The sequence below is a fragment of the Salmo trutta genome, chromosome 4, assembly GCF_901001165.1.
Source record: "Salmo trutta chromosome 4, fSalTru1.1, whole genome shotgun sequence".
Lineage (NCBI taxonomy): Eukaryota > Metazoa > Chordata > Actinopteri > Salmoniformes > Salmonidae > Salmo > Salmo trutta.
Genome location: NC_042960.1, coordinates 50,782,294 through 50,798,218, shown reverse-complemented (window position 1 = coordinate 50,798,218; position 15,925 = coordinate 50,782,294). Strand labels below are relative to the sequence as shown.

The 15,925-nt window shown below is 43.5% G+C and overlaps 1 long non-coding RNA gene across 1 annotated transcript; it reads right to left on the bottom strand.

Moving 5' to 3' along the window:
* Window positions 1-10,498: 10,498 nt before the first annotated feature.
* Window positions 10,499-15,106, bottom strand: LOC115192541 (uncharacterized). The gene is made up of 2 exons (XR_003877956.1): window positions 14,715-15,106; window positions 10,499-11,320 (listed from the first exon to the last, which is right to left on the bottom strand). It is a non-coding gene; the product is annotated as an uncharacterized LOC115192541 (long non-coding RNA).
* Between the last annotated feature and the right edge of the window lie 819 nt (window positions 15,107-15,925).

The window sequence follows — 15,925 nt, the reverse complement described above, 5'->3', positions numbered from 1 at the left end:
AACAAGCTCCCTCACGACGCCAGGACAGCGGAGTCAATCACCACCTTCCGGAGACACCTGAAACCCCACCTCTTTAAGGAATACCTGGGATAGGATAAAGTAATCCTTCTACCCCCCCCCCCCCCTAAAAGATTTAGATGCACTATTGTAAAGTGGTTGTTCCACTGGATATCATAAGGTGAATGCACCAATTTGTAAGTCGCTCTGGATAAGAGCGTCTGCTAAATGACTTAAATGTAAATGTAAGACAATGAGTTTTGACTTAAATCTGCTTGAAAATCTATGGCAAGACCAGAAAATGGTTATCTAGCAATGATCAACAACCAACTTGACAGAGCTTGAAGAATTTTGAAAAGAATAATGCGCAACTGTTGCACAATCTAGGTGTGGAAAGCTCTTAGAGACTTACATAGAAAGACACACAGCTGTAATCGCTGCCAATGGTACTTCTACGAAGTATTGACTCAGGGGTGTGAGATTTCAGTATTTAATTTTCAATACATTCAAAGATTTTAAAACATGTTTTCACTTTGTCATTATGGGGTTTTGTGTGTAGATGGGCGATAAAAAAAATATAGTTCATCCATTGGGAATTCAGGCTGTAACACAACAAAATGTGAAATAAGTCAAAGAGTATGAATACTTTCTGAAGACCCTGTATACAAATATTATGTCAGTGAAGAGTCACGTTGCTGCTGTCTGTTACACAATGCACTTCTGGTCCTCTCTGTAGACTTGTCCCTGTACTCAATGACTGAACATTACATTGGCAGATTAGCAGCCTAGCAGCCTGCACTGATAAGACAATATATCTCTACAACCATAAAATGTATGATGCACATCAACAATTAGCTAGATAATGACTCATGTTTTGGCCATTTTGCGGTTTATGTATTGAATGTATAATTTTTGCTTCGATATTTACCCTTTTTGTCTCACTTTACAACAAATGTAACCAATACCATGTGAGTACATAGTAGTTACAGAATATATGCAGGTGCAGTGCATTTGGGTTACCATATTTTGGGTACTTAACTTTCCTTCTTGAAGAAAAGCCTTCGTATAATGAGGGCAACAAAGATGATGAAGAGAAATCCCACTACAGCAGTTAGACCAACAAGCCAAGGCTGCAGAGCCCCACCCTGTGCAGTAGTGATCCGTAAGCCTCCTATACAGGGAATACAGATTGAGGTATTAAAACCTGTTGGGGCTAGGGGGCAGTATTTGCACGGCCGGATAAAAAACGTACCCGATTTAATCTGGTTACTACTCCTGCCCAGTAACTACAATATGCATATAATTAGTATATTTGGATAGAAAACACTCTAAAGTTTCTAAAACTGTTTGAATGGTGTCTGTGAGTATAACAGAACTCATATGGCAGGCCAAAACCTGAGAAGATTCCATGCAGGAAGTGGAAATTGGATTTGTGGAATCACCTTCAACACTTTGCCTATGAAACACACCGTGAGTTAGGATTCATTTGGCACTTCCTAAGGCTTCCACTAGATGTCAACAGTTTTTACAAAGTGGTTTGAGTCTTCTCCGGTAAAAACTGACTGAACGAGAGGCCTGGAAAGTTGGTCATAGGGGGAGGGCCATTACTACTATGACGTTCCGAAACGTTTAGTAATACAATGCAATCGTCCGCCTTGAATATTATTGAAGCTCTGATTGAAAAAGGCCCTAAAGATTTATGTTATACAACATTTGACATGTTTGAACGAACGTAAATATATATTTTTTGCACATTCATGACGACAAGTCCCGTGCGCCTCGTACATTATGAGTAGCCTTCGGAACGCGCTAACAAGAAGGAGCTATTGGGACATACATTATTAACTTTTTCGAACAAAACTACATTTGTTGTGGACCTGGGATTCCTGGAAGTGCCTTCTGATGGAGATAATCAAAGGTAAGGGAATATTTACAATAGTATATTTGATTTTAGATGGTTCCAAGATGGTGCTAACCTGTATCGCCTAGCCTATTTTTCTGAGCATAGCACCTAGTTTATTGCAAAGTGTGATTTCCCAGTAAAGTTATTTTTAAATCTGGCAATGCGGTTGCATTCACGAGATGTTAATCTATAATTCTTTGAATGACAATATTACATTTTAACAATGTTTTCGAATAGTAATTTTGTAAATTGTAGCGTTGATTCACCGGAAGCATTTGAGGGAAAATATTTTCTGAACGTCACGCGCCGATGTAAAATGCTGTTTTTATATATAAATATGAACTTTATCGAACAAAAAATGCAAGTATTGTGTAACATGATGTCATCTGATGAAGATTGTCAAAGGTTAGTGCTGCATTTAGCTGTGTTTTGGGTATTTGTGATGCATGCTAGTTGCTTTGAAAATGGCAGTGTGATTATTTTTGGCAGAGTACTCTCCTAACATAATCTAATGTTTTGCTTTCGCTGTAAAGCCTTTTTGAAATCGGACAACGTGGTTCGATTCAGGAGAGGTGTATCTATAAAATGGTGTAAAATAGTCTTATGTTTGAGAAATTGAAGTTATAGCATTTATGAGGTATTTGTATTTCGCGCTGCGCGATTCCACTGGCTGTTGACTAGGGTGGGACGCAAACGTCCCAGGTTCCCAGACAGGTTAACCAGAAAACTCTGATTTGATCATTAGTACGACAACATTGACAGCTTTGTTTTATGTGGATTCTTTACTATCATGATAGATAAATAAAGAGAATAAAGAGTTACACATCACTGACTAGTTCTGACTAACAGTGTTTACAACTATAGCATAATGCCACCTCAGAAGGAAGGTGCAAGGTGTGGTTATTATTACACAATTGTTGTTAAATGTCCAATGCAGCCATTTTTTTCTCAATATCAAATAATTTCTGGGTAACAATTAAGTACCTTGCTGTGATTGTTTTCAATTCAAATAGTCAAAATAAACAAAAACAGCTTCTTAACAAAGAGTAATTTCTCAAGCAAGTATTTTGCTAGTAGTCTGAGCCTAAGTGAAGAGGGAAGGGGAGGTGAGGGAATGGGAGGAGAGGGGAAAATCGAAAACTAGCTGTTATTGGCAAGAAAGGTTTGGACAGTGACACATTTTTTAATAAAATTATATATTTTTTTAAACACTTCTACATTCATGTGGATGCTACCATGATTACGAATAGTCCTGAATGAATTGTAAGTAATGATGAGTGAAAAAGTAACAGAAGCTCAAATATCATACCCCCAAGACATGCTAAACTCTCATCATTGCAATAACAGGGGAGGTTAGCATTTTTGGGGGGGGCGAGGTATGATATTTATGCCTCTGTAACTTTCTCACTCATCATTATTCACGATTCATTCAGGACTATCCGTAATCATGGTAGCATCCACATTAATGTACAAGTGTTTAGAAACATATTATATTCTAATTTACAATAAAAGTTACTCCAAAATTACACAATACATTATTTACCATTAATTTCTATTGGGCACTAAATAATCGGAAACACAACCAAAGCAAACAGCAAATGCACAAGCTAAACTTGTGCATTTGTCATTGTGTGCTATGTCATTGTGTGCTAGTCATTGTGTGCTATTAATATGGGAAGAAATACAAAACTTTTTTCTACTTTAATACATATAAGTGAATCTGTCCAAATATGTTTGGTCCCCTAAAATGGGGGGACTATATACAAAAACTGCTATCATGTTGTAACGGTTGTCGTCGGGAATGGAGGACCAAAACGCAGCAGGAATGTGGATGCTCATCTTGTATTTATTTTAAATCAAGATAACACCAAAATAACTAAACGAAGAACTCACGAACAACAAAACAGTCTTGTCAGGCTCACACACGCAAAACAAGAAACAATCTCCCACCATACAAAACAAACATCCCTCTGCCACGTCCTGACCAAAATACTAAACAACTACTCCCTCTGCTGGTCAGGACGTGACAGTACCCCCCCCCCCCCCAAAGGTGCAGACCCCGGATGCACCTCACAAATAAAATAAAAATAAAAAAAAACAACAACAAAAAAAATCCCCCTAAACTAAAGGGAGGGAAGGGAGGGTGGCTGCCGTCACCGACGACACTTGTGCTACACCCCCCCTCCCCAACCCACCTATACAGGAGGTGGTTCTGGCTCCGGCCTACTGTCCTCCAGAATGCAGACAGACTTGCTCAGTTTCGGGCCATAGGCAGACTCCCCTCGTTCCGGATCGTAGGCAGACCTCTTCCGTTCCACACTGTAGGCAGACTCATTTAATACACAGTTAATCCTATTTAGTTCCGGATCGTCAACAGACTTACTTAGTTCCGGGTTGCTGATAGACTCCCTTGGTTCCGGGTCATAGGCAGACTCACCCGGTTCTGGGTCACAGGCAGAGCCCTTCGGTTCCGGGTCGCAGGCAGACCCCCTCGGTTCCGGGTCGCAGGCAGACCCCCTCGGTTCCGGGTCGCAGGCAGACTCCCTCGGTTCCGGGTCGCAGGCAGACTCCCTCGGTTCCGGGTCGCAGGCAGACTCCCTCGGTTCCGGATCACAGGCAGTCTCCCTCGGTTCCGGACTGCACACTGGTGCCGGATACTCTGGACTGCACACTGGTGCCGGATACTCTGGACTGCACACTGGTGCCGGATACTCTGGACTGCACACTGTTGCCGGATACTCTGGACTGCACACTGTTGCCGGATACTCTGGACTGCACACTATTGCCGAACTCACGAGGCTGGGCTGACGCACTGGAAGCCTGATGCGTGGTACTGGTACTGGATGTGCCAGTCTGGGGACACGCACCTCAGGGCTAGTGCGGGGAGCGGGAACAGGACGAGTCAGACTGGGCTGATGCACTGGAAGCCTGATGCGTGGTGCTGGTACTGGAGGTATCAGCCTGGAAACACGCACCTCAGGGCTAGTGCGGGGAGCGGGAACAGGTCGAGTCGGACTGGGTTGACGCACTGGAAGCCTGATGCGTGGTGCTGGTACTGGAGGTATCAGCCTGGGAACACGCACCTCAGGGCTAGTGCGGGGAGCAGGAACAGGACATACCGGACTGGGCTGACGCGCTGGAAGCCAGGTGCGTGGTGCTGGTACTGGACATGCCAGACTAGGGGTTCGCACTTCAGGGCTAGTGCGGGGAGCGGGAACAGGACGAGTTGGACTGGGCTGACGAACTGGAGGCCTGGTGCGTGGTGCTGGTACTATCCTCACCAGACAGCTAGCACGCACCTCAGGACTAGTAATAAACGCTAACTCAGGTGATATCATTAGGACACGCTCTGTAGGGCGAATGTCGTGCCTAATACACCAACACAGTAGCTCTCTCATCCCTTTCTCCTCCAATTTTACCATCAACTCCTTTATAGTCTCTGTTTCTCTCACCTCCAATTTTACCCCGACTAGCTCTGGTTCCATCCTCGGCTCCGCCGATCTGTCCGTGTGCCCCCCCAAAAACAATTCTTGGGGCTGCCTCTCCGGTTTCCTCGCCAGTCGTGTACCCCGGTAGCGTTCCCGGTCCTCACCGAATTCCCCTTGCTCCTTACTCCGCTGCTTGGTCCATTTGTGGTGGGAGATTCTGTAACGGTTGTCGTCGGGAATGGAGGACCAAAACGCAGCAGGAATGTGGATGCTCATCTTGTATTTATTTTAAATAAAGAGAACACCAAAACAACAAAACGAAGAACTCACGAACAACAAAACAGTCTTGTCAGGCTCACACACGCAAAACAAGAAACAATCTCCCACCATACAAAACAAACATCCCTCTGCCACGTCCTGACCAAAATACTAAACAACTACTCCCTCTGCTGGTCAGGACGTGACACATGTCTAAGGGGTTTACCCGATATGGATGGAAATACCCTCAAACTAAAGATGACAGTCTGCTCTTTAACCTCATAGTCATTGTATCAAATCCAAAGGGGTGGAGCACAAAGCCAAAACAATAAAACATTTGTCAATGTCCCAATACTTTTGGAGCTCACTGTATATAAAGTGCCTTCGGAAAGTATTCAGATCCCTTGACTTTTTCCACATTTTGTTACGCTATTGTAAAAGGGAATAAATAAAACATTTTCCTCAGCAATCTACACACAATACCCCATAATGACAAAACGAAAACAGGTTTTCAGACATTGAAGGTTTTAACTCCCGAGTGGCGCAGCGGTCTAAGGCACTGCGTGCAAGAGGCATCACTACAGTCCCTGGAAACTTCCAGAAGGACAACCATCTCTGCAGCACTCCACCAATCAGGCCTTTATGGTAGAGTGGCCAGATGGAAGCCACTCCCCAGTAAAAGCCTCATGACTGCCCACTTGGAGTTTGCCAAAAGGCTTCTAAAGGACTCTCAGACCATGAGAAACAAGATTCTCTGATCTGATGAAACCAAGATTGAATAAATGTAAAATAAATGTACAATAAATAGAACACAGTTAAAAAATCTGAAACCATGATATTTTATTTTATGTATACATGTGTTCAACTACATAGCTCACAGTTGAACGTTTTGAAAGTATTTCCTCTTCATATGGTCAAGAAAAGGTCAAAAGGCCTAGTCTAAATAGTAACAATACAACAAGGACTGGTCACTTATGAAGCTTTTGTCATTCTGACATCATGTGGAGATTATTGTGTAATGCAGTAATGAGTACATGAATACAACACAGTACAGTGAGGGAAAAAAGTATTTGATCCCCTGCTGATTTTGTACGTTTGCCCACTGACAAAGAAATGATCAGTCTATAATTTTAATGGTAGGTCTATTTGAACAGTGAGAGATGGAATAACAACAAAAAAATCCAGAAAAACGCATGTCAAAAATGTAATAAAATGATTTGCATTTTAATGAGGGAAATAAGTATTTGACCCCTCTGCAAAACATGACTTAGTACTTGGTTGCAAAACTCTTGTTGGCAATCACAGAGGTCAGACGTTTCTTGTAGTTGGCCACCAGGTTTGCACACATCTCAGGAGGGATTTTGTCCCACTCCTCTTTGCAGATCTTCTCCAAGTCATTAAGGTTTCGAGGCTGACGTTTGGCAACTCGAACCCTCAGCTCACTCCACAGATTTTCTATGGGATTAAGGTCTGGAGACTGGCTAGGCCACTCCAGGACCTTAATGTGCTTCTTCTTGAGCCACTCCTTTGTTGCCTTGGCCGTGTGTTTTGGGTCATTGTCAGGCTGGAATACCCATCCACGACCCATTTTCAATGCCCTGGCTGAGGAAAGGAGGTTCTCACCCAAGATTTGACGGTACATGGCCCCGTCCATCGTCCCTTTGATGCGGTGAAGTTGTCCTGTCCCCTTAGCAGAAAAACACCCCCAAAGCATAATGTTTCCTCCTCCATCTTTGACGGTGGGGATGATGTTCTTGGGGTCATAGGCAGCATTCCTCCTCCTCCAAACACGGCGAGTTGAGTTGATGCCAAAGAGCTCCATTTTGGTCTCATCTGACCACAACACTTTCACCCAGTTGTCCTCTGAATCATTCAGATGTTCATTGGCAAACTTCAGATGGGCATGTATATGTGCTTTCTTGAGTAGGGGGACCTTGCGGGCGCTGGATTTCAGTCCTTCACGGCGTAGTGTGTTACCAATTGTTTTCTTGGTGACTATGGTCCCAGCTGCCTTGACATCATTGACAAGATCCTCCAGTGTAGTTCTGGGCTGATTCCTCACCGTTCTCATGATCATTGCAACTCCACGAGGTGAGATCTTGCATGGAGCCCCAGGCCGAGCGAGATTGACAGTTCTTTTGTGTTTCTTCCATTTGCGAATAATCGCACCAACTGTTGTCACCTTCTCACCAAGCTGCTTGGCGATGGTCTTGTAGCCCATTCCAGCCTTGTGTAGGTCTACAATGTTGTACCTGACATCCTTGGAGAGCTCTTTGGTCTTGGCCATGGTGGAGAGTTTGGAATCTGATTGATTGCTTCTGTGGACAGGTGTCTTTTATACAGGTAACAAGCTGAGATTAGGAGCACTCCCTTTAAGAGTGTGCTCCTAATCTCAGCTCGTTACCTGTATAAAAGACACCTGGGAGCCAGAAATCTTTGTGATTGAGAGGGGGTCAAATACTTATTTCCCTCATTAAAATGCAAATCAATTTATAACACTATTGACATGCGTTTTTCTGCATTTTTTGTTGTTGTTATTCTGTCTCTCACTGTTCAAATAAACCTACCATTAAAATTATAGACTGATCATTTCTTTGTCAGTGGGCAAACGTACAAAATCAGCACGGGATCAAATACTTTTTTCCCTCACTGTATATCTCATTTGGCATACTGTTTACAGTGCATCTGCCACATGTTACTGTGTACCCTGCCTTGTCCCAAGCAATATGAGTCTGTGTCTGCTCCTTTGTAACTAGCTCATCCAGCCGAAGGCGACCTTGGGGATGGTGCGTGGGGGCCATGGCTCACGTGGATCTCCTCCACCTTGACCATGGCCTCCAGCTCAGAGTTGGTCTCTGGACACCAGTCCACCTGGAACTTGTCCCTACACTCCCAGGGGTTAACCACCTCCTTGTCAGGCTGCAGCCCAAACAGGTAGTCTATACTGTAACGGGGTGAGTGACTGGTTGCTGGGAAGTCAGGCGCAGGAAAGCAGAGATGGGTGATAACAAGAGAACTTGAATATACACCCTGGCCCAAAGGCACAGGCGAGGCAGCACAAAGCATAACCACGATAACATGAACCAGATTAAAGAAAACAAACAAACCTGGGTTTGAAACAAACCTAGCGCAAGCCAGCCTGTAGCGTAACACCCTACAGAAAGAACAATTCCACACACAGACATGGGGGAAACAGAGGGTAATATACATTTAGTCTGATGAGGTAATGTGAACCAGGTGTGCGAGAAAACAAGACAAAGCAAATGGAAAATGAAAGGTGGAGCGGCGATGGCTAGAAGACCGGTGACGTCGACCGCCGAGCACCGCCCGAACAAGGAGAGGGACCGACCTCGGCGGAAGTCGTTACATATACAGGGAGGGTCGGGGACACAATATGGAAAAAATTATGATACTATAAGGCGTTACAATATAAAGGGTTTTGGAAATTTTGTTTTGGAAATTTAGATATTCACTTTAGCGAAGTCCAAATCCAGACTACCAGTACCAGTGTTTTCTTTCTCCGCTTCCTAATTTGACAGGCTGTAGTAATTACCAACAGTAATCTCCAATCTTGAGGAATTTCGGGAACAACTATGCATCAATCAATCGCATTCATCAATCTTCTCTCCACCACTGAGAATCTGTTGTTTTAGATGTACTACATGACAAGCCACTGCAGCCCTTGTGCTGTGTCCCACCCCACAGCAGTGTAAGGTTGCCATGGTTGCAGGAGTGCTCTAGTCCTAGATTGCATTGACTGCAAAGAGAAAAAGAGACTCACGCAAGCTAATGTACTTAGTGACATAAGGGCCAGGTCAAGATCAGTTCTCTGTGCCTGGATTGTATTTAGGATTGTATTGGAAAACAAAGAGAAGTACATTATGCTTGAAGATTCCACACACATCTCCAAAAGAGAGATACGGGATAGTGTCACTGGATATGTTTTTTATCCATATCTCCAAAAGAGAGATAGGGGATAGAGTCACTGGATATGTTTTTTTTTATCCATATCTCCAAAAGAGAGAGTGGAGATAGTGTCACTGGATATATTTTTTATTCATATCTCCAAAAGAGAGATAGGGGATAGTGTCACTGGATATGTTTTTTTTTATCCATATCTCCAAAAGAGAGATAGGGATAGTGTCACTGGATATGTTTTTTTTATCCATATCTCCAAAAGAGAGATAGGGATAGTGTCACTGGATATGTTTTTTAAAATCCATATCTCCAAAAGAGAGATAGGAGATAGTGTCACTGGATATATTTTTTTATCTATATCTCCAAAAGAAAGATAGGGGATAGTGTCACTTGATATGTTTTTCTATCCATATCTCCAAAAGAGAGATAGGGGTAGCATCTTGCTTTACGGTACCTTTATTTGTTCCATTTGTGTATGTTTTGTCAGTAAATATTCATGTTTGAGTGTTAAGGGTTAAGCATGTTCGACAATAATCTCTTTACCAAGTCCCCTCTGTCAACCCACTGTTAAATCTGGGAGCTTTAATCGGCATGTCTTTCATTGGGCAATGGAAGAATTACAATCAAAAAAACTTTCCTAAAGCCAAACAATATCGCTTTGTATCAGATGCCTGTAGAGATTAGAGACCTTATAGCGAGTGACCTTACCATATGCTCAGGTCTTGTGTGACCTTGTGTGTCATTGCTAAATCCCTGAGCCGCCACTGCTGAGGCCTTAGTCCCCCCTGCCCTGTCTCTTAGTAAGACTGGTTTAGCTTAACCCCACATGATAATGAAGGATCGGGATAAGGAGATAAAGAAACAGATATACACATTCAGACAGACAGACAGACAGACAGACAGACAGACAGACAGACAGACAGACAGACAGACAGACAGACAGACAGACAGACAGACAGACAGACAGACAGACAGACAGACAGACAGACAGACAGACAGGTCCAGTCTTTCCTTTATTGGAACAAGGGTCATCCTCTTTGGCCACCTTAGCCACAAGCAAACAGATGTATTTACGTCTACAGCGTTACAGCAGCACATATAGCTCAACACTAGCAAAAGTGATGAGTGTTGTGTGTGTGTTGTCCAGGTACTGCTCAGTCCCATGATATTAATGTGAGCTGACATCTTATAGTAAAGATCCAACTGTTATTTCTACGGGGGTCAAAAGGAAATGGAACCTTTCAGGGAGCACTGCCACAAATGAATGTTTCTGCACCATTTAATTGTTCAAACTGTCTACATTTGTTATCTTATACAGTACAGAAAATGATAAAACAGTAACATTGTTTGTATATACAGTAACTTAGTTTATACTATGCCTCTGATGCTAAAATTACATTGTGTAAATAGATTGGGTTGCAGTTTCACTTAATTTGTATCAAAACAGGATTGGTTTAGAAGTAACAGAAATGGGATTTGGTTGCTTGGGAGCCAACCTGGGAGGAATTGAGGACAGAGCGGAGAGCAGAATAGACTGGACGGTGTATTGCTATCAAGGGAACTTAGTCAATTGGGGTCAGAATAATATTTAGCCTAATAGAGATGTGAGTCTGTTTTCTGGAGAGGAAAGTTGAGTCTTTGTTTTTTTACATGCTGGGAGACTTGACTAATGGAAGGACCCCCTTCCTCTCCTCTTCTATTTTGATGGTCATCCACCTCTTCGCCTCGACGGCAGTCTTCCACCTCTCCTCCTTCTCCACTCCTGTAGGCTCACACGCACCTTCCTCTTCATCTGGGTCTGGGCCTAGGATCCAGTCTATGTGCACAAAATGACAGCTTTAGTGTTTGGCATGTACACATTCCTCATACTGTATAGAAATATAAGGTCAAGCTCATTTCGACACCTCTACGAAAAGTATTCAGACCCCTTGACTTTTTCCACATTTTGTTACATTACAGCCTTATTCTAAAATGGATTCAATACATTTTTTCCCTCATCAATCTCCCTATAATGACAAAGCAAAAACTGAAATACCATATTTACATAAGTATTCAGAACCTTTGCTATGAGACTTGAAATTTAGCTCAGGTGCACCCTGTTTCCATTGATCCTCCTTGATTGAAGTCCACCTGTGGTAAATTCAATTGACTGGACATGATTTGGAAAGGCACACACTTATCTATATAAGGTCCCACAGTTGACAGCGCATTTCAGAGCAAAAACCAAGACATGAGGTCGAAGTAATTATCCGTAGAGCTCTGAGACAGGATTGTGTCGAGGCACAGATCTGGGGAAGAGTACCAAAACATTTCTGCAGCATTGAAGGTCCCCAATAGAAGAAGAATGGAAACACCAAGACTCTTCCTAATAGCTGACCGCCCGGTCAAACTGAGCATTCTGGGGAGAAGAACCAATGGTCACTTTGACAGAGCTCCAGAGGACCTCTGTGAAGATGGGAGGACCTTCCAGAAGGACAACCATCTCTGCAGCACTCCACCAATCAGGCCTTTATGGCCAGACAAAAGCCACTCCTCAGTAAAAGGTACATGACAGCCCGCTTGGAGTCTGCCAAAAGGCACCTAAAGGACTCTCAGACCATGAGAAACAAGATTGAACTCTTTGGCCTGAATGCCAAGCATCCCATCTGGAGGAAACCTGGCACCATACCTACAGTGTAGCTTGGTGGAGGCAGTATCAACCTGTGGGGATGTTTTTCAGCGGCAGGGACTGGGAGACTAGTCGGGATCGAGGGAAAGATGAACCAAGCAAAGTACAGAGCGCTCAGGACCTCAGACTGGGGTGAAGGTTCACCTTCCAACAGGACAATGACCCTAAGCACACAGCCAAGACAATGCAGGAGTGGCTTCTGGACAAATCTCTGAATGTCCTTGAGTGGCCCAGCCAGAGCCCGGACTTGAACCCAATCGAACATCTCTGGAGAGACCTGAAAATAGCTGTGTAGCGACGCTCCCCATCCAACCTGACAGAGCTTGAGAGGATCTGCAGAGAAGAATGGGAGAAACTCCCCAAAAACAGGTGTGCCAAGCTTGCAGCGTCATACCAAAGAAGACTCAAGGCTGTAATCGCTGCCAAAGGTGCTTCAACAAAGTACTGGGTAAAAGGACGGAATACTTATGTAAATGTGGTATTGTGTGTAGATTGATGAGGGGAAAAAACAATTTAATCCATTTTAGAATAAGGCAGTAACGTAACAAAATGTGGAAAAGTCAATGGGTCTGAATACTTTCCAAATGTACTGTATGTGTTTGTTTTGACTGTGAAGTAGCCTTAACTAGCCCTCTTAATCCACAGATCCAGCTGACATGCATGTTCCATGGCTTCTAATTGAGGCTACGAGGTGTGAAGGTCAAAGCTGATCAGTATCAATGGGTGCCACAGTGAAAGGACACTAATCTGATTAGTCTTACCAAAGATGTCTGTCTGTCTACTATCTGGGTCAGCGAACAGATGTTTGTGATTGGGGGGCACGTGGCAGTGTCATGTAATAAAGGGGATTCGAAAAACATTTGGTTCTAACAATGACTATCAAGCTCTACAACCTAAGGCTCATACTCATAGATGGCAACCCTCACGTACTCTCATGATTAACAGCATGCAGAATACCACAGAGGTCAGACATCCGTCAAGATCATTTGAACATGATTAGCAAGAACACACAAAATGATGGAAATCACCACAATAAAAATAAATATGTTTTATTGTCACGTACACCAGATAGGTGCAGTGAAATGTGCTGTTTCACAGGGTCAGCCATAGTAGTACATCACCCCTGGAGCAAATTAGTGTTAAGTGCCTTGCTCAAGAGCACATCGACAGATTTTTCACCTTACCGGCTCAGGCAATTAAAACAGCGACCTTTGCGTTACGGGCCCAACGCTCTAACCGCTAGGCTACCTGCCACCCTAAGATCTATGGTGACATTCTCGATGACCAGGGATGCGTCTTTTGACATGTGATCACCCCACTTTACCTGCCAGGTCATGGTACAGATCATTGATCAGGTGTCCTAGGATGCCGTAGCAGGCCACTACTACCACTATCACTCCCATTATGACATAGAGCACATGAGGAGGCATGTGGAAGGCATCACGGGAGGAGGGGACATAGTCAACAAAGTAGAGATCATCCTCCTTCTCCATGGCCTGTAGAAGCTGCCTTGGGTTATATGTCCTGGGGCGGTTCCACACCTCTCCCCACTCAGCAGTAGGCTGGATCTGGGCCCCTGGAGGCTCCATGGTACAGTTAGCCATAGCGTTCCGGTCTGTGGGGAATCCATCCACAAATTGAATTAGTAGAAAGGGAAAGTTGATTAAGGGTATATGAGAATGAATTGACCTTGTTGGTTAAAAACACCATCATGGAATGATTCTGGAGGAAAGACTCTTTTACAAAGAAAAGAACAGTGAACCAAACCGTCTGTGCGGCTCATGCCCGGTATATTCTTCATATTAAGCGAGCCTTATGGCTGATAAGACAAGATAGAATAAGGGAGTTAGCAGTATCCTTTTGAAGGCAAAAACTCCCAAAATACAGTACATCTGTTGTGAAGGACAACTTCATTCCCCTAATAAACTTCCCTGAAGTCTGTTGTTAAGGGGTAAGGAACAGACATGGGGGTGATCTGACAATTTTCAGAGAATATGTTGCTATTTGTGATGTTGAACTTCAATCAGACTGGATTTTCAGTTTGAAGGAAAGGATTTATTCTGACTTCAGTTATGGACAAAGAGGCTTAAAGTGCTATTAATCAGCTCAACATTTTCATTCACGCTCCAGCCCATCCCACCATTCAGTTGTGCATTCCTCCTTTGTCCAGAAATATCATTGTGTGACACTGTCCTGTCTTTCCAGAGACCAACTCCCCTCCAGATGTGTCTCAATGAGGTGGGAGAGATGGAATGAAGGAATGAAGAAACAGACACAGGAATGAGACAGTTACTGTAAGATGAAATGTGGAGGTGTCTAAGTACATGTAAAAACCCCTTTGAAGTTTGCTCATGCAACCAAAGTGCAGAAAGAATGATCTCAGACAGATGAGACGGAGCAGCTGTATCAGCACTGCCTAGAGTACTACATGAGCCACTCTCCCAGTGGAAAAGCAGAACACTCACAACAAAAGCACTAGCAAAGCGTAGAAATTAACCTAAAGCCTTATTTCTCTAGTCTAGTCATGGAAGAGATTGCTCACTCAGACTGGGACGACCTCCTCAGGGTTGGGTGCATCCTTGATCTTCCTGCAGAAAACTTGAGACAACAGGAAGTTCCAGAGGATGATAGCTAGGGAGGTGTTGGCAGTGACAATGCCAACCATGAAGGGGTGAACCATGCTGTCTGTCTCTGCTGTATGAGGCTGGCCTGACAGGGAGGACTGGAGCCCCTCTAGTCAGCAGCAGGTAAGTAGCTCTACTGCTCCTGAGCTTTGAGTGAAACTGGACTGAAGGTTCAAGAGTCCCTCCTCTGTGTCTAACTCTATATAAGTCTCTGTGTCCATCATAACCTTCAACACCTAGATCTAATTAATCCTCAAGGGTGTTCCCTGTCAGACTAGGATGATGGTTGTGGATGACGCAGGACAGCACGAGTGAATGAGTATGACCATGAGTACACAGGAGGTTGTTGGCAACTTAATTGAGGAAGACAGGCTTGTGGTATTGGCTGGAGCGGGATAGGTGGAATGGTATCGAATTAATCTAACACATGGTTTCCATATGTTTGATGCTATTCCATTCACTCTGAACCGGCCATTATTATCAGTTGTCCTCCCCTCAGCAGCCTCCTGTGCATGAGTAGTCGATGACATCCTTTCTCTCTGACAGATCATTTATGGTGACAACTCTTCTTTGTCCATAGAAGTATGATAGATAATAATCCTGGTTTCTGCCAAATCATGATTAAATTGGAAAGTCTTTTAGATGTGTCAAAAAAGATAGATATCAATTTTGTAGGACCTCCTGCATATATATATAGGCCACACATTCAGTTACTGATTACCAGATCATATAATTGCCAGAGTATAAAGGGTACAATTAGAAATCATTTAAAACATATTGAATGATGTGTAATGAACACAAAAGTACTTTCCTGCATCAAACATATAATCAACAGGCTATGTTGAGTACACAAATGTAGCAACCAGTAAACAAATCACAAATGTTGACACTAGAATGAGGAAAAGAGATCGCAAAATACCTTGCTGGGTTGAGCTGCAAACAAAGAATCCTTTGGTTGAGTTTGCCCTTCAGTCCATTCATTTCCCTGATCTAAGGCTGCATTTGATGTATTTTCCTCTTGTTGTAAGGAATCGGCTGGTGTCCATAAGATGACACATCAAGCAGAACAAAGGGAGGGTTCAGGAGAGAGTTCAATCTGCTAAAACCTGGAATCTGCACACAAGATATC